Consider the following 25,654-nt stretch of genomic DNA (forward strand, 5'->3'; position numbering starts at 1 on the left):
AGGCCATCTGGTTCCTAGAATTGAACCCTGGGTCAGGTGCAAGGTACCCTAACTGCTGTACTCACTCCTGGCCCCTACATTTTGATGCATAACTTTACAAAGGGTAAACACCCATAATATTTATTGAAAGCCTAGACATGTCAACAATTTATCCTTGGTTACAGATCATGTTAGTAATGGGGAAAGGAATATTTATCAAAGATTAATGGTTTATTTTTAAAAGAGTAAAGAATATTTCCTTTTTGCATTCATCTGGGGAACATAAAGTAACAAAATAGAAGACTAACACCCAAGAATGGCCGAGTTTAGTACCAGGAATTTTGCTCCATGTCTTGGAGACCGGCCACACATTCTAGGGGAAAAGGCAGCTCAGATAGAGAAGGGAGCACCAAATAAAGGGTGTTGGGAGGATCCTCCCAGGATGGGAGAAGCATGCTGAAAGTAGACTATAGACCAAACATGATTGCCACTCAATGCCTCTTTTGCAATCCACAAGATCCAAAAGGAGAGAGAGAACAAAAGGGAATGCCCTGCCACAGAGGTAGGGTGGGATGGGGAGGTGGGGGGTGGGAAGTATACTGGGACCTGTTGTGGTGGGAAATGGGCACTGGTGGAGGGATGGATATTTGATCATTGTATAATTGAAACCCAAGCACAAAAATTTGTAAGTCTACAACTGTACCTCAGGGTGTCTCACTAATAAAAATTTTAAAAAAAACAACATGTTAAAAATATGTCTCTATATTACAAATAAAGAATAATAAAGAATAATAAAGTATAGAAAAATTACAAAAAAGAATATTTCCTTTGAAATAAGTGGCTAAAAACAGGAAGTCAGAAAGTCTCCTCCAAAAGTTTTTTGCAAGTATTTTAATAACTTCCCCCCAAATTGTGTAGAGTTCCATTAAAAATTCAGCAAAGTTTAATTTCCAGACTTTAAAAAATGTTGTTAAATTTTACAGCTCTCTAACATAGGACATAGAAGATTTATGGATAATTTCAGAGGAAATGACCCTTAGAATTGAATAAATGAATTCATGCTGAAATGTTTGATTAAAGTGGAGAAAGAACTAACTTTTCATTCAGTTTCTCAGGTTCCCAAAAGGTTTAGAGCAGTTTGTAAATATTCAAAATGAATTAAGGAACCCAGATTCTTCACGGAACAGTTTGAAAAAGTATTTTATTTAGAAACAGTTCAATCTCTGTACCAAGACATCTTTTTATTCATCATCCATACTTTTATAGATTCTCTCTGTTTTAATGTTTTACTCATTAATATATTTTGGATGAAAGAAACTATTAAAATAAAAATTTGTGCTCTGACCATGTTAATAAATTAGGTCATGGCAAGATTCTCAGAGCTTAATCCGTATGCAGAAATGATGAAAATGTTCCTTGGTTTTTATTGCAACTTATCTTTTCTACAGTTTATTTGGGCAAGATATTACACTACAAAAGGTGAAACTAATTCTGTTTCAGTGAATGCAAAGTAACTCTTTAGATCCATAGTCATTCACAAATTTTTATGATTCATTTTACATTTGGAATCTTTATGCATTTTGGTAGATGATTTATAACTGAGAATGATTAATTGAAATTTAAATTATGTTGCTAAAGTATCCCCTCTGCACTTTCCATTTTTATTACTTCTAAATATACCCAATCAAGTATGTCCATTTGGATGGTGTCATGAAGAAGTTTTCAGCGAACAATATCTGATAGATCAGTGCTGATATATACTGATAGATGAAGGAAGAATAAACTTAAGTTTTATCTTTCTCTCTGACAAATTTGTGCTGACATAGTAAGAATTTTTGTAACTTTGAAATGCAGCTAATTTTTTTCTTTCATATATGAGATGTTATCTTCCTAGTTGTCAAATATTTGATTGACTGAAGTAGGCTTCATTGTTTTAATATGACACACTGTTATATTGTAAGTTGTTTAGAAAGATGGCTTTCTGGGATGTAACTGATTCATTATCTCTTCAGAGGATGTAAGTTACAGTTTCAGATATTTTCTGTTCTGAATGTTTTCTATTTATTGAGAAGAGACTTAGTAGATGTTTAGAGACAAAGTTAGGGATCAGTTACTATGAAATAAGGAACTGTAAGCACAAATTGTTGCAGTAGCGGGCTGGTAACACAGAATAAGCAGAATGCCACTCCCCATATCCCCATCTGAGAAGAGGCACTCCTTCACTAGAGCTGATGATGCCAAGAGGGAAGCGGTATTAATATTGGCAGATGCTAAATTTTATTAGAAAGTGCCCAAATATGCGTTTTGTTGAGAACTGGTTGATTCCTCCTAACCTTATTTAAACACCATTGTCTTCAAAGTTTTGCATAATATAGTTGTTTGAGGATTTGATTTCCAATACCAATCCCACCAGCCGTGTCATCTTCCCTCGACCCAGCCCGTTTCCCACCCACCTCCCAAGCACACCCCCCTTAACAGGAACAAAATAGCTTATTTTATATTTCTTCTTACCACAAAATGGAAAATGCAGTTATCAAAATATTGTTCAGTAAAAGGAAACTTGTGAACATTGTTCCATCTCACATGGTGCCGTTGAGGTCATTGTCTGAGGATTTACTGATCTTTTTGTTGCTACTTGAGCCTTCTGTCTTATTGCTTTTGCTTATTGAGTTGAGTTGGCTTCTAGTTGTGCTCCTAGTAGATTGTCAATATTGTAGAATTCGAAGATGTCCTGTTGCCACATAAGCAGCCTACCCCTTTAAGAGCTGTAAAACTGGGATGGTTCTATAGCTTGGTGTCTCTTGAGATTAGTCATCACTTTGTGAAGCTGAGCAGTTTATATGCCAGAAGTTGTGGGGTGTAGGTGTGGCTGATGGGGCTTCTGGCAGTATGGGTGGGGGGCTGCCTGCTCCCAATCTGAGAAGCCGTGGAGTTTCTAGCCCAAAGACAAGTATACCTGGGATTTTTATCCACGTGGTGTTTTTAGAAAATTACCTGATTTTTAATCTGATTCAATGTTACTTAAAACCACTTGTCTTCAGATTAGCATCAGTCGATCACCAAACTTTGATCAATGAAAAATTTTAACGAATTTTAGAGCAATTATTTATGAAAATGCATCACTGTATCACTGTATCACTGTTGTCTCATTGTTCATTGATTTGCTCGAGCAGGTGCCAGTAACATCTCCATTCATCCCAGCCCTGAGATTTTAGCAGCCTTTCCTTACTTGTCTTTCCCAATGAAACTGCCATATTGGAGGCTCTTTCAGGGTCAGGGGAATGAGGCCCATTATTGTTACTGTTTTGGGCATATCGAATATGCCATGGGTAGAACTTGCCAGGCTCTGCTGTGTGGGCAGGATCGTCTCGGTAGCTTGCCAATGAAAAATTTTAATTAATGAAAAATTTTAATTAATTTTAGAACAATTATTTATGAAAATACATTAGACATTAAAATTCAAATTTCCCCTAAAGCTTTTGTTTTGTTTTGGGGTTAAAATAAGGGAACTTGTTTTAAAGTAAGTGACCATATTTTAACACCCCAACAAGTTAATTGTGTCAAAAAGTATTTCTGAAAAGCTGGCAATGTTTGAACCCTGTTTAATTTTCACAGATTGTGTTTGAGACTTAGACATGAGTTACCCAAGAACTAAAGTTCAGAGAGCTGTTAATAGATGTCAAATAATATAGATTATGAATATAGTTATCTAGAAACTGTTTAGTTAAGCATAGATTTTCAGTTAACAGTCTCTCAGAATTTTTAGTATAACAAAATTGATACACCTTTCACCTGAATTCTAAGCCATCACTTGAATTAAGTCACCACTCAGAAAGATTCCTTTTACTTTATGTCAGCAGGATCCATTAAAATTATAAAGAAAGATTTTTTTTCATGGTCATAAGAAAATAGGATCTTAAAAATAAGACCAATAATATGGCAAGTAATTTAAAAAGTTCTCACTTTCAATATTTACTTTTCTAAAAAGCAATTCTTGTTCACTTGATTTTATATCTAGTGGCCTGCTTTCACGTTGACATTTCCTCTGGTCAGTTTCTCAGTCAAGACTGATAAGTGATTGTTTGTAGTATGTGAGCTTCCACCTAAATCTTGTGCCCATGAACTTCTGTGCCCAGTTATCAATGATCAAAGGCACATGACACAAACCTTATTGAGTCTATCAATCTTTAGCAATGAATGTTCTGGATAATTTATTATAGTAATGAATGATAAAATAATGGAGTTCGGTGGAATACCCTTATAGATATTATAATACTAACCTATTCAGTAAATATTTAGATTATCCTGAGGGTAAAAACAACTTATGGACAATAAATAAGGCCACTGATAAATTTCTAAAGACTTCTACTCATCTGGTCAATTGTCACAAGGATCACCAATTCACAAAAGTATTTTTTTAAACCATAAAACAATATATTCTGAAATTTTAACTCAGTGAATCATTATGCCAGTCTAATGAACTGATAGGATATATACTATCCATCTTAAAAGGATTAATGTTGTTGAACTATAGTCATTGACATTAAAATGAGTTACCCAAGAAAATGCTAACATGCTAGTTGTTTAATTTGACTTTCTCGCATTGTGACGTTCTAAAGAAACAGTCTACACTATTTGTAAGCTAATCACAAATGCAAGTATACAAAACATATTTAGCTACATAATCATCTGCTTTGAAGGTGAGAGAATAAAATAATGTTATCCAATGGCCAAGTATTATCTCCAAAAATAATTTGAGTGCTGTAGCACTGTAGCACTGTCCTCCCATTATTCATTGATTTGCTTGAGTGGGCCCAGTAACGTCTCCATTGTGAGACATGTTGTTACTGTGTTTGGCATATCAAATATGTCACAGGTAGCTTGCCAGATTTTGCCATGCAGGCGAGATACTCTTGGTAGCTTGCCGGGCTCTTCAAGAGGAGTGGAGGAATTGAACTCTGGTGGGCCTGGTCAGCCGTGTGATGGCAAACACCCTAACTGCTGTGCTATTGCTCCAGCCCAATTTGAGTGCTAAAGATAAGAAATATACGTAACTATTAATCAGGGCACTGAAAAATCATCATCATAGTAAATTATAAATATGGGATAATCACCTTCTGAAAAGTAAGCTCCAGGCTTTGTTTAACATAAGGATATTTTAAGTGAGCACAGAATGATTGTTAAGAATTCTATCACTTTTCAGAAATGAAAACTTAATTTTACTAAAGTGAACAAATAAAAAACATAAATAAGCCATTTAGAAGTAAAAGTTCTTTGTGATAGACAGAATCTGTGTGCTCTGGGCAAGCAAACAAATATAGGACACATTGCTGTTTATTTTTTAAATTTTATTTTCATAACTTTGTTCACATTGATTCCATTCAATGTTCAATATTTCAGCACCAATCCCACCAACATTACACCTTCACACCACTATTTCTAATTTTTTCTGTTATTTTAGCTTTTTTGGTCACACCTGGCATTGCACAGGGGTTACTCGTGGCTCATGCACTCAGGAATTACTCCTGACAGTGCTCAGGGGACAATATAGGATGCTGGGAACCAAACCCGGGTTGGCTGTGTGCAAGACAAACACTCTACTCGCTGTGTTATTGCTCCAGCCTCAATCATTTCTAATTTTCCCACCACCATTCAAGCCTGCCTGCCAGGGCAGATGCTAGATAATTTATTTACTATTACCTGGCTGTCCTCACCAGGGCCCCTTGGAGGAGGGCGGGTTGAGTTTCCCTCCCTGCCCCGAGCAGAGCCCCAGCAGCTGAAGACCTCCGGTTCCTGCCACAGCCATGCTTAAGACCACTCTCCACATGTTTGGACGAGCCTCACGCATGAAGGAACTAGCAGAGGAACCCAGGTATGCGGGACCCGGGGCTGAGTTCTCCAAGCCTGCTCGGATTGGGACTGGGCCTCCTCCATCCAGATTTCTCATCTTGCCTCCTTCACCCAGATTCCCCATCTTCCAGAAGCTAGATGTTACACCCACCAACTGCCCCCCAATGCCTTGTAATCCCATCAACGGCCAAGACCCAGAGACTATAAAACCCAGCTCCTGGAAGCTCCCAGACATCTTATTATCTATTTATTACTCTGGGAAACTTGGCAGGCTACCGAAAGTATCTTGCCCGCACGACAGAGTCTAGCAAACTCCCCGTGGCATATTCAATATGCCAAAAACCAGTAACAATGATGGGTCTCGTTCTCCTGACCCTGAAAGAGCCTCGAATGTGGCACTTTCTAAAATTTTCTAAAATATCAGGGCTAAGATGAAGGATACGTTACTGGTGCCTGCTCGAAGAAATTGATGAACAACAAGATGACAGTGATACAGTGATTGCTTATTATGAATATCATGAGAGCTTGTGTGACTGTGAAAGTGACTGTGTGCTTCTAGATTCTAAAATAGTAAATGGTTGGAGTCCAGAGACATTTCTTTAGGGAGCTAATCCATTTTGAGATTCATTTGGGAGTCTATTGATGTGCTGAGATGGCACGTGGAGGCAGACTGTGGGCACAACAGCCAAGACCCCAAGGGTGGGGAGAGGGAAGACTGGAAGGTATGGCCTGCCTCCACTGCTGCCATATGGCCTGGAGTCTTGGTCCTTGAACCTGCAAATGTAGGTTTTGTTTCTGGAAGCTCATGGCCATCGGGGTTTCGTCTGGAGCTGGCGGAGAGAGCACACCTGCTCCATCCGAGGAGCACTGGTGGAACTGACTCGGACGGGTCCAGAGAGATCTCTGGTGAGCTGCTATCTTCCAGGATTCACTACTGTGTCTCACTTTGCTGTTGTTTTTTATTTATACTGGACTAAGATCAGATTTCTTCTAAACTATCCAACATTTCTATCATTCCTATGTTGAAAAATAGAAGTATTCATTTATGTGTTTGTATTTAAATATACATAGTCACATACAAATATAGATGTCATCATAAATAATGTTTTCCAAATAAAGCTTTTATATCAATGAATTTTTACAAAAAGAAGGATTATTTTATATAAACATAAATATGATAGGTGAAACCCTGGTTGATGAACCAGAACCTTTTATTCTTTTAAAAAAACATTTTAATCCTTTAATCCTCATTCACTAGCTCAATTTCACATTAGTACAGGGTTACAACATCAATTGCTTATAATAAAATTCTAATTCAAGTTGAAGCCTTCAAGCAAGGAAATTACTTATTTCAAAACATTCCAAAGAAAAATTCATTTTTGATGTTAATGAAAGAATGAACCATAATAAAAAAAAAGGAAAAACTCAAATGGCATATCTGAGGGGAGAGAATAGTGTGGGGTTTATACCTTAAGGTGCTCAACGCATACCCCTGGCTCACAAATCTTTAAAAAAAGTTCCTATTGCCATGTTAATTTGTAAGCATATTTCTCAACAGTGGTGTCAGATAATCCTTTTTCATTTCATTTCATCATCCTGTTATGCGTCGATTGCCTCGAGCAGGCCCCAGTAACGTCTCTTTCATCCTAGCCCTGAGATTATATTCAAGGCTCTTTAGGAGAATGAGACCCATCATTGTTACTGGTATTTGGAATATTTGTTACGCCAAGGGGAGTTTGCCAGACTCTGCCCTGTGGGCAGGCTGCATTCGATAGCCTGCAAGTTTGTCCAAAGTAGGAATGAGACAATAAGATGTCATAAAAAAAAGTTCTGATAAGATGTCGTGCGGCATAATCCTTTAATGAATAAAATATTTTTCTCAATAGTCCTAATGTCAAATTTCTTTAGCAATATTTTGTCTCTTCATTTTCCTCAATTTTTCTTTAAATCTTTAAAAATAAAACAAATCCAAAACAATAATTACATATTTATTTTTAAAAATAATTTGTCTTATTAGTAAGACATCGTTTTTTCTTTCCTTCCCTCTGTATTTCCTATTTCTTCAATGTTTGCTTTTATTCCTTTTTCTTTCCTTTTTCTTTCCTTTCTTTCTGTTTTTTATTACTTTTGCTTCCTTGCTAACTTTCTTCTTTTCTTTTCCTTTCTTTCTCTTTTTTTACCCCAGGATTAATTTTTTGATTTTCTTCCTTTTTCTCTTTATTAATTAGCATGCATCTTGGGCTGGAGAGACAGGACAGCAGGCAAGACTTTTGTCTTGTATACAACTGACTCAGCTTTAACACCTGGCTTAGTGTATTGCCCCTTCCCCCTTCCCCCCATCCCTGTACCACTAGGAGTTGTACTGAGTACAGAGCCAGGAGTAAACTCAGAGCACTGCTAGGTTTCTGCCATAAAGAAATAAACAGAAAAATCAACATAGATTCTGCTCTTTCTCAGCTTTAACTTACTGAGTTTTAATTATCCATCTAATAATATATTGTAATGTCTACTTAACATTTAAAATAGGGAGGGAGGGAAGGTAGGAAGGAAGGAAGGAAGGAAGGAAGGAAGGAAGGAAGGAAGGAAGGAAGGAAGGAAGGAAGGAAGGTTAAAGCATATAACATAGCTACAATGGAATCCTCTGTATATCTCCCTTAATAAAAATAGCTGTTATTATTTTTTTAATAGCAAACACTACAGTGACACTCAGGGATTCCAGGAACAAGCCCTGGGCCCTAGTCAGGGAACAATCAATGCTCTCAGTGTGGTGAAAATGAAGTTATTGGGACTGTCATCTTGTTCAGAATCTATGGAAAACAGCATGGAGACTTCAAAATTTAAGACCAGAACTACCAGATGATTCAGCTTCTTATTCTATGCCAAGAGTACAGAACTATAAATTTGTAAGGATAAATGCACCTAGTGACAGATGAATGGATACCTATATTTTGTATATATGCACAATGGATTGGTTCTCAGCTTTAATTAAAGATGAAATCTTAAATTTACTGTAACCTAGATGGAATGGAAAGGTTTCACGTTAAATGAAGTGAGTTTAAAGGGAAAAGGATAAATACAAGAAGATATCATTTGTATGCGGAGTACAAAGAAACAAAACAAAGGAATAAATAATAAATATGGCCAATAAATAAAAACCCTGACATATTGTCAACAGAACAGATAGCTACAGCTTGGAGATATGGGAAGTATTTGAGGGATATTGGCATTCTGATGGTGGGCATTGTGCAGTATATTGTAAGAAAAAAATATTTATAATAGTATTGTAAATAGTGACTCATCAATTCATACAATGTAAACAATTAGAATGGTTTAAACTTTTGATTTTTTCATTTCACATATAACTAAATTCCTAATGCAATTGTTATCAATTAAATAAAACTATAATAATTGTATACCTTCTAATAAAGTAGATACAAATTGTTGCAATAAATTGATACATTAAAATTTATGATTCAGTAGTACCTTAGAATAGACTGACAACTGATGAGCAAATCATGGTATATAAATATTATTGATAATGCTAGCTCTTAGCAAAATATAAATGACTGATATATTTGTATCTTGTGCAACATGAATTTATTTCAAAATCATATGATAAATCAACAGTCGTAAAGGTCTACATGTTACAAGGCTTCTCTACAAATTTCTATAAAGGGAAAAATTCTATGAATAGAAAAAAAGTGAATAAAAACAAGCAAGCAATGTTTACATTAATAAAAGTTTTTCATTTCAGTGGTGTTGACTGTATGATATTTTATTTTATATTGATCAAAAATTCACAGAAAATGGTAATTTTTTCAATATTAATTATAGTTTATTATGACTATTTTGTTAAAGTATTTTAATGTTAAATTAAAAGCAATCCAAATATTGTTTAATCAAGTAAGATAAAGGATCTTGTGACCAGTATCAAGCATTGTATGAATTATGAATTCAGAAAAGGCAAGTTACCTTTTTATTCTTCTAAAGGAAAAAGCTGAAACTGCTGACTGACAAATTTAGACTTTATTTGGCTGGCAAAATATTTTTAAAAACTACTTACATCAACACTTAAATGACTAAATATTCATTAACAAAGAAAAAGCAACTAAACAGGGAAAAAATAAGAATTAATAAAACTATAATCAGAGCCAAATAGAAAGAAATTTTCAAGTGAAAAAAGAAAATAAACTGTGTTTGCTCATAATGTACAAAATCATTTTCCTAGGACCAGAGAGATAGTGCAGCAGGCCCTGCCTTTTGTATGTTCATACTCGCCACCTCATATGGTTCCCTGAACCCTGCAGGATGGATCCCTGAATGCAGAACCAACAGTAGGCCCTGAGCACTGCCAAGTGTGGCACCAATCACCCCCACCTTATTAATTTTATAAAAGTTTTAAAATAAGATGCATGATAATCCTAAGCATAAGATTTAAGGCTCTGAAGTTTTAAAAGTGTAACAGGATGGTTGTCTAAATAAGTGTGAAAAAATGGGTTTTAATTTAGAGAATGGGAAAACTACTTAATGGAAAAATTAAGGATTGGGTTCCATGAGATTTGAACAAAAGAATGTAGACTGTCCATCAGGTCTCTGGGTGAAAAACAATGTGTCAATGTGATGTGTTAATTATAACAAATGTGGGAATCTTATTGGAAGATGAGGGAGCAAAAGACATTTGAGAAATCTCTATATCATCCCCAATATTTTTTCTATGAACCATAAACTGTTCCCCCATAACTATTATAGTAATAATAAATATAATTACACATCTAACACCTTTTCTGCAAAGAAATATAAAAACACACCAAAACTACATCCAAAGCATCATTGACAAAATAGACAGATACCATAGACAAAGAAAATATTTATAATGCAAATACACGATAAACAACTTTTATCTAAAATAACAAGGAGAGTGGTCTCAGCATGGTGGTAGCTGGTCCTGGAGGTCTTCGGCTACTGGAGCCCTGGTCGGGGTGGGGAGGAAAGCTCAACCCGCTCCCCTCCAAGGGGCCCTGGCGAGGACAGCCAGGCGCGGGGGCAGGAGACTGCACTGTTCTCTTCCGGGAGCTGGTTTTTATAGTCTCTGAGTCTTGGCCGTTGATGGGATTACACGGCGCCAGGGGGCCGGTTGGTGGGTGTGACCCCAGCCTACTGGAATTCAGAGTTCTTATGTTATAAAGTTCTTATATTATGGCAATATGGAAAAATGTCTTCTAAACATACATTGCACCATTTCATGTAAAAGAAACAAAAATGTAAAGAAAGAATAAAGTTAACACAGCGGTAGGGCGTTTGCCTTAGAAGCGGCCAACAAGGCCGACCCGAGTTCGATTCCTCCGCCCCTCTCGGAGAGCCCGGCAAGCTACCGAGAGTATTTGATATGCCAAACACAGTAACAACAAAGTCTCCAATGGAGACGTTACTGGGCCCGCTCGAGCAAATTGATGATCAACGGGAGGGCCTTTAAGAATAAAGTTAATCAATGATAAATGTCGTTGAGGGGGGCAAACCATAGCAAAAGTGATAAGGAGACAAAATAGGATTAGGTGAGAATCACTGTTTTATATAAATTGACAGGGAAGGTTTAACCATTGACATCTTAGGTTAAAATAAATTAATAATCAACCTTTTGGTGAATTTCTGGTAATGTTTTATAAGAATAAGGAATTCTAAAGCTTTTGAGGTGTGAATGTGCTTATCATGAATGGGGTAGTTAACCTGAGTGTTTGGGAAGAAAAGTGGAAGGATAAATTATGGAGTTTTGACACTTACATTATAGATAAAAAGTGTGTATTTTTTATATAAAAATAAAATAATTTTGTTGGGGCTGAACTGAGCTACCAGGATTAGCCCATGTAAACTGTTCCGCACAAGGGCAGGAACATAAAGACCCATGAAAGTGGGCGAGACTCATGTGTCCTGACTGGTTTGGATGAGGTTGAACATCTTTTTCTTTTGGCTGCCTTAGTGAATCTCATAAATTTCGATATACTGAAATTGTCATTCATCCTTTTCTCACAGATCCAAGGTTACTTAGTTTATTTGTTGTGAGTATGCAGATCCTAGGTTACTTAGCCTGTTTATTGTCGGCATGAAGATCCTAGGTACTTTGTTTTCAGTATGCAGAAACGCTTTCAGTTTTGCATGTTCTTGCTGTAACTCACTTTGTTGATGGTAATAAAAGGAGATTTCAGGGCTGAGAGAACCTGGGCCCTCCATGACATAAATGTCTTTTAAATGTCTTTCATGTTCCTTGTCTCAGTGCCTCAGACTGAATGAATATTCATGCAACATAATTTGACTTAAAATTTTACAAGACTGAGTATGGTAATTACTTTACAAATAACAAAATTAAATATGGGGGAGACATGGATTTTCAGTTGACTGTACCACTTAAGGAAATTAAATTTGTTGTTGCATCTCAGGATTTATTGGCATGATTAGAAACTTTATATGAATCATTTTATCTATGTAATCAACATTAATACCACCAGTTATAGGATAATTGTAAACATCAAGCAAATCTTTTAATAAGGTGCACTGAGAAGAACATGGTATTACTTCTCCGAGTTCCAAAAAGTTAAGTTTAACTCAAACCTAACTATGAATTGCGTATATCCAAACAGTGAGGACATCTACAAATTAGATGCCATATGCTCAGCAAAAATGTGAAGGCCACAACAGACAATCTGTGAAACTGTCCCAGGTTAAAAAATACTAAAGGACATGAAGCTGAAAAGGCTACTTGTTATTCTGTTGTTTTAAGGAACTGTTACTGAATGTCCAATATTTACATAAAACCTCTAGATTACTGTAATAGTAGCAATACTAATTTCCTAAATTTGGTGATGGGTTTAAACTGCTTCTATCTAGACGACAGCAATATGAAACATTCACCAATCTCAGAAACTGTTCACATCTGTGGTATAATTATTTCCAAAGTGGCTGATTTCAAGCTATTTGTGTAATCACAAAATGAGTTGGAAAAACTGTACATAGCTTGTTTTTGTAAGCCAATTAAAACCAGTTGTAGGACACCAGTAATTGAACTAAATATTAGTTTTTTTATTTACTAGGCTTCATGTGTCCAACTTATTGTCAAGTGGTTAAAATTAATATATTTATATAAAATATTTATGTAAAATAAATGTATCTTTATGCAAATATAGACACATACCATGATAGAATACTCATCCAAATTAAGATAAAATGTGTTACACACAGGAATGTTTTCTAGTATTATCAGAGAGATAGCACAACAGTTTATTCTCTTTTCTTGTGTGTGTCTGGGCCAGGTTCAATCCTCATCACCCAGGATGATTCACCGAGTGCATCAAGAGTTATTTCTGAGCAAAAAAGCCAGGAATAAGTCCTGAGAACCACCGCTATGGCCCGGATTCCAAAAAAAAAAAAAAAAAGCCAACCAAACAAATAGGAAAGATAAATACAATGTTGACATAAAAATAAGATAAATGGCAGAGTAGATATTGCAGAAGATGTTGCTGCAAGAATATCAATGGATATTATCCAGTGAAAGAAGAAGAAAGTAATTAAATTTGAACTGCATCATGGGATAGCATCAGTATGTTGATGGATATATTGTTGGAGTACTTAGAAGAAAAGGAAAAGGAGAGGGGCACCAAATTTTTTTTTTAATTTTGTTTTTATTTTTTTCAATTTGGGGCTGGAGCAATAGCACAGCGGGTAGTCCGTTTGCCTTGCATGCAGCCCACACAGCCAACCCAAGTTCGATTCCTCTGCCCCTCTCGGAGAGCCCAGCAAGCTACAGAGAGTATCTCACCCACGCGGCAAAACCTGACAAGCTATCTGTGACGTATTCGATATGCCAAACACAGTAACAAGTTTCACAATGTTACTGGACCCGCCTGAGCAAATCGATGAACAACGGGAGGACAGTGACAGTGACAGTGATTTTCTTTAAATTTTATTGAATCACCTGAGATAGTTACAAGCTTTGATGTTTGGGTTACAATCACACAATGATCAAACACCCATCCCTCCGCCAGTGCACATTCCCCACCACCAATATCCCTGGTATACCCACTCTTTCCCACGCTCCCCCTGCATCCATGGGGGCACCAAAATTATTTGAATAATTTATAGACAAATTTGTAAAAATTTGATCAAATGAGAAATTTCCAAATTCAAAAAGCTAAACAAATCCTGACCACTGCCCTCCACACATAAACATAGAAAGAATCTTAGAAGGCAAAACATCACCACTTGTTTTAAACTCAGTAATAAAGAGAAAAATACAAAACAAGAAAAATAAACAAAACAAAACATACTAAGAAACAAAAATAGAAGATTTATCATCATAAACAAATTTAGCTCAAATAGTTTAAAAATATTTAATGTATAAAGGAATTAATTTTGTCAATATATAACTTTAGCCCAAACACTTTCCAAAACTAAATATGAAACAAAGACTTCATTTGCTATAAAGCTAGCTAAATGTAATAATTAGCTGAAAACTATACATTATGTAATAATTATTATTTATATTTAATAACTAATTAAATATAAATAAGAACTTCAGGATTAAGGAAACAATTTCAAATGGAAAAACATCTATAAGAGAAATAAAAAAATGACTGAAAATAGTAACTGTGTATTAATATATTTTGTTATCAAGCTATTCATTATTTAATGAATAATGAGCTATTTAATATGAAAGTCATAAAAATGTGAGGTTCAAAGAAACATTAAAACAAACTATGCAAAGCAAAACACCAGATAGGAAGTAATATGAATTATGTATTATAATTCCTACATTATACAGAAGGTTCATACCATAAAATTAAGGGCAGTTGATAAATTAAAGTATATACTGTGAGACAGAAAATCATTAAATTTATAAAGTGCTACGATAATAAACCAACTAAAATAAAATAAATTATAAAATGTAATTAATCCCTTCTGTAGAAAAAGATAAAAATAGCAATGATGAAACAAATGGGAAAAAAGTGCGAGATAATAAAATAAAATTAAAGCATATTCATAATAACATTAAATGTAAATGTTTAGTCACTTTAATTAAAAGTCATGGTTGTTAGATTCTGTGGATTCATAATAAAGGGATAGAAAAAAATCATATTAACACTAATCTAAAGAAGGATATAAAGTGACTATATTATTACTAATCAAAATGACTTTCACAGCAAAGAATTTAAATGGAATAAAGGAGGTTTTGTAATAATAGCTTTTCCAGGGCAAATAGATATAGTAACACTAGATATTTGTGTCTCTAATAAAAGATATTTAAGAAAAATAAAGCAGCAATCTATAGAACCAGAAAAAAAAATTCCAAACTATCATTGAACATTTCAGCATTTCTCTTTTGCTAGTTCACTGAACAAACATAGGAAAATCAGTCAGCATTCAGAAATATGTCTACACTGTTGTAGAAGAAATCACTAGTATACTTTTCTCAAGTTTGTGAAGCTAAAATTCAAGAGTTCTAAAACATCAGTAAAGGAAAAATGGCTTTATAGGATAACATTAGAGAGAGTTACCACATTTTTACCCCATGAAAATCTATAACATTGATGTTATTCAAGTTTATATTAATTTTCCCCAATTTATATCCACGATTATTTAAAAGGTGCAAAAGTTCAATAATATATATTAATTTAAAAATGTTCTTAATGTAGCTGTATTGCATATAAGCTATAAAACAATATGAATATTGCATATTTTATTATGAGAAAATATGCCACCAATTATAGTAGAGTATCAATAATTTTCCCAATCTTTAGCTGAAAAGAACTTTTAAAAGAACCATCAATTTCATACAAATTTTTATTAATCATTGATAACGTGTTTGAAATAAAAAGGCTGACTTTCTAACTTCATTGACTAGAAAAATAATGATCAAATACAATTAAAGCTTTTTTTTTTTTTTGATTTTTGGGTCACATTCGGCATTACACTGGGGTTACTCCTGGCTCATGCACTCAGGAATTACTCCTGGCAGTGCTTGGAACCATATGGGATACTGGGAATTGAACCCACATCAATCGCGTACAAAGAAGCCCTATCCGCTGTGCTATCACTCCAGCCTACAATTAAAATATTCTTTTAGGATGCTTAATGATAATTGCTTAGAAGAATTTGATTTTATTCTTAGTAATTTTTAAATGAAAAACTCTTAACATAGTTTGTCAATATAATGTATTGGTAGCTGATGTTCAAGTATGTGATTCTTCAATAGCCCGTACATCCTTCATGATAACTACACTTATAAAAATGATGTGAAATTATTTTATTACACTTAATTTTAGACACTCATTTTGTTAATACAAACAACTTTCAAGGTATTTCAAGTAACAATAGGTGCATTTGTTGTTAATACTTCATACTTAGTTTTGACATATTGTTCTTTGTAATGCCTAACTTTTCTTGCATCATTTCGGGACAGAGGCCTTATTCCTGTTACTCTATCTTTAACTTCCTCTTTTGTTTGTTTTGGATTCACACCTGACTGTTCTGAGTGTAATCATATAATGTTTGATTTTTGTCTGCCTCATTTCACTGACTACAGAACTCTCCATTTCCATGTGTTGTGGCCAATGGTTACATCTTTTTGAACAGCTGAGAAATAGTGTGTGTTTATATCTTGTGTATTTATGATACATTTTCTTAATTCACTTGTCTGGTAATGATCTAGATTTCTTCTAGATTTTAGCTAGTAGGTATAATGTTGCAATGAACTTGTGTGCAAATCTCTCTTTGAATCTGTGTTTACATATTCTTCAGATAAATATCCAAAAGTGAAATAATTGGGCCATGAATTATTTATTTCTTTAATTTTGGAGAAATATTCATTCTGCTTTCTTTTCATGGCTTCATCAAGCCACATTCTCATTAATGTTACAGGAAGGTTCCCTTTTTTCTTTATGCTCTCCAACAGTTGTTTGTTTCTGGTCTTTATTTATTCTGTGATGACAGTTCATTAATTCAATCCATATATCTAAATTCCTTGATATGTTTAAATATATCAAATTCTATGGTCTCTATTCTATTTCATAGATTTGCTTGAGTAGGCCCAGTAACGTCTCCATTGTGAGACTTCTTGCTACTGTGTTTGGCATATTCTATTTCATACAGTAAAGAACTAATTACATTTTTTTTTCCACTCAAGGTGTTCCTTCTCAGATGTGATACTATATAGCTATGTTACCGATGGTTGTATTTCCAGATACCATGACACATGAGTTAGGTGCAGGTACTAGTACGTAAATGAGGTATTTGTGTGTTAATATCTTTAATTATGCTCCATATGCTCCATATGCTCCATATTCAGGCACTAAATGCACTGCATTTACATTTAGCTAAAGTATATGAAATCTCATATCCTTATATCCTTTCCCAGCGACTGAGCTCTGGTTCAACTGGTAAAGCATTTTTCTTTTGACGTGTCCTTAATCCTGGCATCTATCTTATGCATATTATTCATATTTTCTATTCAGAAAAGTCTAACTGAAAATTATTCACTCTTTCATTTAAAGATGGTGACTGAATTATTTGCTTTCCATTGTTTTAACTTAATTACCAGTTATATCTGCTGTCAAAATAGGATTAAGAGATCTGCTAGATCTTAATTATTTCCCAATGTTAAGATAAATTATCTTTGCCTCTTTGAAATACTTCAAGGCATAACTTCTTCATAAATACCAAATCTGAGAAAGATATTTTTCCTTGTTTAATGTTTTACTTAGAGGAGTTAACAACTTTATGCATATCATCCCACAGTGTTATGATGCCATTTTAATTTAGAAAGAGATGACCATTATTTTACTGTGAGGCATTTTCCAGATTGATGGAGTCATAAAGCTGATGGCATTTTAGGACAACACACAAAATGCAGAGGAATACAGAACATCAGTATAATTGTAACAAATAGATATGTTATTTTATCTAGCAATTGTTTTATGTTTTAGCAATTTGAGGTTATTTTTATCTCAGTAAATTCACTGAAAATCAGAATTAGTATACTCTGCATTTAAATTAGAAGTAGACTTTGATTTTTAGATAAGCTAATAATTCTTGAATCTTAATCAAAGGTATAATAGTATTTGCTTCTTACTTAGATATGATTCTTTAAAGTTCTATAGTGAGTCAATAAGTTGAATTGATTAAAATAATATTTTAAAAGTGATTATCCTCACTTTTAATATAGTTTTCCTCTTTCCTTCTTAAATATTGATTCCTAAATTTAAAAGTCTCTTAATTGAATGACATTGATTCCGAAGGTTTAGATTAGTATTATTGCATACACTTTTCTGAAAAAAAATCTTGCTGGTAATGACTCAAAGACATAAATTATTTTAAAACCAAGAGATCATTATTATATAATTATTATGATTGCTATTGTTTAATTATATAAGTTGAAAATAATGGTTTTACTCTTGCCAATGTTTCCACATTTAAATCTTAAGGAGTTTCATGAGTATATCAGTGGACATTGGTCCTTCCTCATCTGGAATATTGTCATTCCGTTTATTCATGAAACTGAAAAGTACTGTAGACAATTCAATAGCAAGTCAATAAAATCAGTGTATTGGGATTGCATGGTATAATAACGGCACAGCAGATTTTTTCCTTAGGTCTTTTGATTAAGCTAAAGTGAGGGAACATTTTATTCCTCAAGAACATACAAGCTCACTAGATTTGGCAGATTTTTGTTTTGTTTTGTTTTGGGGCCATACCAGCTGTGCTCAGGGCTTACTCCTGGCTCTTACTCTTTAAAGAGTGCTAAGAGTTCACTCCTGGTTTTGCCTGAGATCCGTGTGAGGTCCCAGATAGGGCCAGTTTGGGCAGCTTGAAAAACAAACGCCTTACCTACAGATTATGTCTTTGGCCCATAGGTTTGGCAGATTTTAAAAAAAGAAGAGTGCTCTAAAGACTCATTAATTAGTTAAATTTAAATCCTACTTGTAAGTTTTACCTTGCATGTAACCAAGAATTAATTTATCTGGATCCAGTCTTCATGTAATAGTTTTCAAATAATTTTCTTTTAATTATTTCTTAAGTTCATATATGCCTGACATTTTTATGACTTGGGTTCATAAAGAAAAAAATGAAAGACTCAAAATTTTAACAGCAAATTAATCTAGATAAAGGCTAAGTTATCTTTTCTCTTAAAGTTTTCACTACTAAGGCTCTGCTATTGTTATTCAAGCATCTTTTCATTCTTGTGCTACTAATGACAATTATTCACTGAAACTATATTTTTGTGTGTGTGTATGTGTGTATGTGAATGAGTGTGTGTGTGTGTGTGTGTGTGTATGTGTGTGCATGTGCATCAGTTTGAGGCCAAACTCAAAAGTGCGTGGGGGCCTACTCAGTGTCTTGTTTGAACCTAGGTCTCCTTCACACAAACATGCTCAACCTTCTCAGTAATCTCTACACTACCTCTGACTTCACTTATCCATATCCCTAGCTTGTTCCTAAATTTATAAACCACTTGTATAAGGCCATTTACCCACTGCCTTACCTTTGTATTTGTTTAGTATTTCAATGTTTCTACTATATGATTTAATTGATAGTGAGAATATTGCATAGACAAACAGCAATGGTTTTACATAAATATTATCATAGATTTTTTAAAAATAGCCATTGGTGTATGAATTCTACTCCACGTTCATCTTTACTTAACCACTTTGTTCTCTAAAATTAGCTCTCTTTGGGACTGAAGAGATAGTACAGGGGATAAAGCTCCTGCCTTGCATGAGGCTGGGCCCACAGTTCAATTCCCAGTGCCACATACGGCCTTTTGAGTACTACCAGGAGTGACCTCTGAGCACAGAGCCAGGAGTAAGAGTAAACCTTGAGTACCACTGAGTATGATCCCAAAATCAAAATAAATAAAATAAATCAGCTAGCTTTTCTCTCATTCTCACTCATCCATTCTCCTGCCTGCATATTCATAGCACTGTAGCACTGTCCTCCCGTTGTTCATTGATTTGCTCAAGCGGGCCCAGTAATGTCTCCATCATGAAACTTGTTACTGTGTTTGTCATATCAAATACCTCACGATTAGCTTGCCAGACTTTGTTGTGTGGGCAAGATATTCTCAGTAGCTTGCCAGGCTCTCTGAGAGGGGCAGAGAAATCGAACCCGGGGCTGGCCAGGCCGGTCGCATGCAAGGCTACACTGTGCTACAGTAGCACTGTGCTACCGCTGTGCTGCATTCAATAAATATGCATATGCCAGTTAACTCTTCAACCAAGGATTTTCTCCTGATTTCTTGACCCATTAATCCATTTTCCTTCTTCAAAGCTTTCATTTTACTTTCACCATTCACGTCAAAGTAAAGTCAAACAAAATTTTAACTACTGGCTTTGTTTTCTTAGTGTTTACTTATCCCAAGTGAAAATCTCATTTATATCATTGTTTAAATATAGGTAATCCTTAATTTACTTTCTTTTAACCTCTATATTGCAAAGTCCCTGTATCTCTGATACAGCTCTTGGACCTACCTTCTCTTGGATACCATGTGGGGAAATCTGTTCCCCATCATAAGCTCACAAGTGTTTTTCCTGTTTTCTAATTTCTTCAGTCTGTTTTCTGTATCTTACTATAGTTTTCATATCAGGCTTTAAGACTTTCAATTGTTTGCCATTGTGCCCAAGAAAATGTCTAATATCTATGATATATTGTGATTTACCAGGGGATGTTCTGAAAATAGAAACACAATCTGGTCCAAAGCTCTTACAAACACACTATTGACATCTGCTATCAATTTTATTATTGGTATTTACTAATGAGGGAGAAATTAAATATAGAATGCTTTTAGTAAGATGTACAAGATTTGTGTAGGATTGTTTATGGCAAATAAACACAAACTCTGTATTTATGGGCTATGGTTTCAGATAAAATGTTAATAAACTATGTAATGACTAAAGTAACTCTTTTCTATGTAAAATTTTTACATAGGAAATTTTATGTAATTTTACACTTTACCTCACCTACATTTAAATGTGTATCAAAACAAATTTTTTTGAGTTGAAAATGTTTGGGTTATCTCAGACTTCTTATTTTGCTTAGTTCAAGATATTGCTTGTAATCGCTTTAATATTAGTGGGGCTTTTGTTTGCTTGTTGGGGGACCATACCCAGCAGTGCTTAGGACTTACTCCTGACTTTCACCTCAAGGACCATTCTGGCTGGGTCTCAGGGGACCATATTGAGTGCTACATTTGAATTGGGGTTGGCCACATGCAAAGTGACCTGGCTGCTGTAGTATCTCTCTGGTTCTCAATATTATTAGTAAAATTTTATGCTGAATAATTCATGACTTTCCACCCTTCCCTTTTGTTGTGTTGTATTGAGAGGAGGAATCATGCTCATGATTGGTCGTGGTGCTCATATATTCAGTTATATGTCATGTGCCACTGCCCACATCTTCAGTTTTGGTGCTCCCTAAGAATCATATGTCATGTTGCACTGTCCAGGCACTTGACTGGGGTGCTCACTGAGGGTCACACTCTCTTTTGGTAGCTTTATTTCTTGCACATTTGCTCACCAGGAATCATTCTCTATTGTGGTATTTGTGAACATAGTGGTTATAGTGCTTGGAAGCTTTACTGTCATGCCCAGAGATTTATTTGTCAGGAGTGACTCCCTGACCATGACTTTAACACATATTTAATTATTCACATGTTCCTGACTGTGAAGCAATGTCTAGAATGGGATGATAGAGGGCAGATCTTCCTGGCTCAAATAGCAGAGCTACCAGGTTTGTACTCTGTTCTTACAGTGGCACCAGGACTTGAATTCTCAAGTTTGCACCTGCAAGGCAGATGAACTATGCCACTGAGATATTCCTGGGAACCCAATATTGATTATTTTCATATAATTTTTGATAACATATTTTCATGAGTCATCTCAATATGTCTTAATTAAAATTAACCTGTTTTTACTCCTTTAACCTACTTTCCCCCTTTTATAAAGGTTATACCCAAACGTACTGGACTTCTTTAACATTTTTGGTTTGTTGAGTGTACTGTTTTGTCTCTCACTCTGTGTTTTCAAATTGCTTTCTCATCCTCATATGGAATTCCCTCCTGTTTGCTTTCCTCTCTTCCTTCACTATCTTTCAGTGACTACATTCTCTTTAGCAATCACTATATCTCTTTGTTTTTTGAATCATTTGCTATGTTTGACTTTCCTTTTAATACATTTCTGTTACTAAGGAGTCTGACTCTTTTCTTTGTTTCATCAATATTGGCTACACTTGCCTGCGTGATTTTGAGCTCCATGAAAGAATTATTTTGTCATCGTTCTATACCATCTTTAAATAAAAAAAATGTTATAGAACAGGTACAGATACGTTTGTTAAACAAAAGCTAAATAGGGATAGAGCATAGTTGTGGGAGCTAAATAATTTTCTTTTTGTTTTTGAGTTTATGGGCTGAAGCGATAGCACAGTGGTAAGGCGTTTGCCTTGCAAGTGGCAGGCCCGGCCGAGCTGAGTTCAATTCCTTCGCCCCTCTCAGAGAGCCCGGCAAGCTACTGAGAGTATCTCGCCTGCACGGCAAAGCCTGACAAGCTAGCTGTGACGTATTCAATATGCCAAACACAGTAACAACAAGTCTCACAATGGAGACATTACTGGGCCCGCTTGAGCAAATCGATGAACAACTGGAGGACAGTGCTACAGTGCTACAGTGTTTGTTTTGGAGTTTATATACATTGGTTGGTGCTCTGGGTCTGTGCTCAACTCTGTACTTGTGGGGTCACTTGTGGTAGTACTCAGGAGATCATGCAGTGCTGGGAATTGATCTTGGGTTTTCCTCATATAAAGCATGTGTTCAGCCTACTGAACTACTTTTCGCTTTTATGTTATATTTATAGCAGTGCAAAAACCTGAACAGACTTGGAGAAAATTCTGGAGAAAATACATCATTTGTTTTTTCTTGCATAATTCTTATTGAAACAGTAGGAAATCAATAGTAAATGTGCTAGAAATTTATGTAAATGGAAAGAATCTGAAAGCCTTGTCTCAGGCAAATAGATTCTTTTTTGTAGATACTACAATGCTTAACAAGTACAACATTTTGATATTCCCTTAAGCAAACATCTACCTGTTTCCACAAAAACCATTTAACTCAAAGTATAAACATTAATAAGCTTCCCTTTTCACTTTTAAAATCAGTTCCCATGTTCTATCAGGTTTTCCTATAATTATGCACTCAAGTCTAAAAGCCTGGTATGTTTTTGCCCGAAAGAGTTAGAGTTAAAATTATGGAGACCAAATGATGAGACAAAAAGATCTAATACCAGCTAGAAACATATGAAAAGAACAAGTTACTGAAAACTACCAACTGCCTCTACAAATATTATGCATTTACGCGATAAAAACCACGTCTAAACCTGCCATGACAGTTTATCATTCACATGATAATCACTGAAAACAACAACAAAAGATGATTAAAATATGAATGATATTTTGTCTTTGGAAACTTACTCTCCAAAATCTCTCTTCTATGAAATTCTATGATTATTAAACCCATTAATAATTTACTCCATTTCTATACCTATAGCAGTGTAGAAGTGTCACTATTCTCTCAGTGCATGCATAAACTTTGAGCCTTGAGTGCATACTTTGACTTTCAATAGACACCTTGCCCTGCTGCCTTATATCTAACTCTCAAATTATTTGCTTCAGTGTAGTCAAGAACCTGGAATACTATGATAGACCTGCTAGCTTTGATCCTGAACAAACTTTCTAGACAAGAGTATCTGTTAATAAATATATATTCCTTTCCAATATGTAATAGGAGAGTCACATCATTTAAATCTCACTATAAGAACAGGAAGCTTAAAATATTGGCTGTATTAATTGCTCACATTCATTAAAAATTAAAGAAATATATTGTTATATTAATTTTAAAATGTAGTTTAAAATTCAACAGGTACATTTTGAGAATGTATTTTTATGATTTGAGTTTGTTAATATTATACAAATAATGCATTATAACTATCGTACCTACTACACAGTTGTGACCAGAGATATAGTACAAGGGTTTAGATCCTTCCCTTGCACATGGCATACCCCTGTTTGAATCCTAGCACCATCTACAGTCTACTGAGTTGTGTTAAGGAGTGATCCCTAAGGACAGAGTCAGAAATAAACCCTGAGCATTCCAGAAGATCTGGCCCCAAACAAAAACTTCACTTAATCACTTAACTTCCCGTTAGTCGTCGATTTGCTCGAGCGGGTGCCAGTAACGTCTCCATTTGTCCCTGTCGCGTGCTAGTGTAGCCCAATGGCATCTGTTCGCTCCGGGAGCATGAAGGGCCTCAAACCGATCGTTCATGATCTTCAGGAAGAAGTCTGACCATCTGGTAGGTGGGCAGCCACGCGGTCTCTTGACATCCCGTGGAATCCAATCAGTAACAGCTCTATAAGACCAAGATGACTGCCCTCCAACGTCCTGATGGATCCATCACATCCTCCAGAACGGCAATGGAGAAGATTATCCATGACTTCTACTCAAATCTCTTCGATAGCCATGTCCACTTGCCAACATACCAAATTCCACAGGATGGGTATGTTGTTCCCAACGCTCTCCCCTCCGAAATCCGACACGCCATTTCTTCGGTAAAGAAACAAACAGCACCCAGCCCAGACAAGGTCAGACCTGAACACCTGAAGAACCTGCCGTCAGTACTCATCAATACACTGGCTCGGCTCTTCACTCGCTACCTGTCTGAATGCAAGGTTCCGTCCCAATGGAAAACCAGCAGGACCATACTACTGTTCAAGAAGGGAGACATCCATGACATTGGCAACTATCGCCCGATCTGCCTATTGTCTGTCATCTACAAGTTGTTCACTCGAGTCATCCTGAATAGGATTGGCAGAACACTAGATGAAGGACAACCATGCGAGCAAGCAGGGTTCCGCAAAGGATTCAGCACCATCGACCATATCCACACAATAACCAAGCTCATTGAGGTTTCTCGGGAGTTCAAGATGCCGCTCTGCTTAACGTTCATTGATTTAAAGAAGGCCTTTGATTCTGTTGAGACGGAAGCGGTCATTGAAGCCCTAGCCTATCAGGGCATTCAAGCCCAATACATCAGGATCCTCCGTGAGCTGTATTGCGGATTCACTACCAGGATCTCACCATTCTACAAAGAAGTGATCGTTGATGTCAAGAGAGGGGTGCGGCAGGGTGATACCATTTCACCGAAACTCTTCAGTGCCACCCTCGAGAACATCATGCGATGACTGGAATGGGAAGGAATGGGAGTGAAGATAGATGGTCGGCAATTACACCACCTCCGCTTTGCTGATGATATTGTTTTAATAACACCAAACATCAGCCAAGCGGCACAAATGCTGGCCGACTTTGACCGTGAGTGTGGAAAGGTAGGACTACAGCTGAATCTTACGAAGACAATGTTTATGAGAAATAGCCTTGTTCCTGACGCCCCATTCGCTCTCAATGGAACGACCATCTCCGAATGCAACAGCTATGTGTACCTAGGTCGAGAGGTCAACATGACAAATGACCTGGCACCCGAGCTGCACAGGAGGAAGAGAGCGGCTTGGAACGCCTTCAAGAACGTCGAAGAAATAGCTAAGAGGACGAAGAACCTCCGGCTCCGGGCACATCTCTTTGATTCCACTGTTCTTCCTGCATTAACATATGCCTCAGAGACCTGGGCCCTACGCAAACAAGATGAGAACGCCATTCAGGTCTCCCAAAGAAGAATAGAAAGAGCTATGCTTGGAATATCACGTTTCACTCAAATGAGAGAAAGAATCCGGAGTTCTGACATCC

Source organism: Sorex fumeus, unplaced genomic scaffold (genome assembly GCF_029834395.1).
Source record: "Sorex fumeus unplaced genomic scaffold, SorFum_2.1 ptg000124l, whole genome shotgun sequence".
Taxonomy (NCBI): Eukaryota; Metazoa; Chordata; class Mammalia; order Eulipotyphla; family Soricidae; genus Sorex; species Sorex fumeus.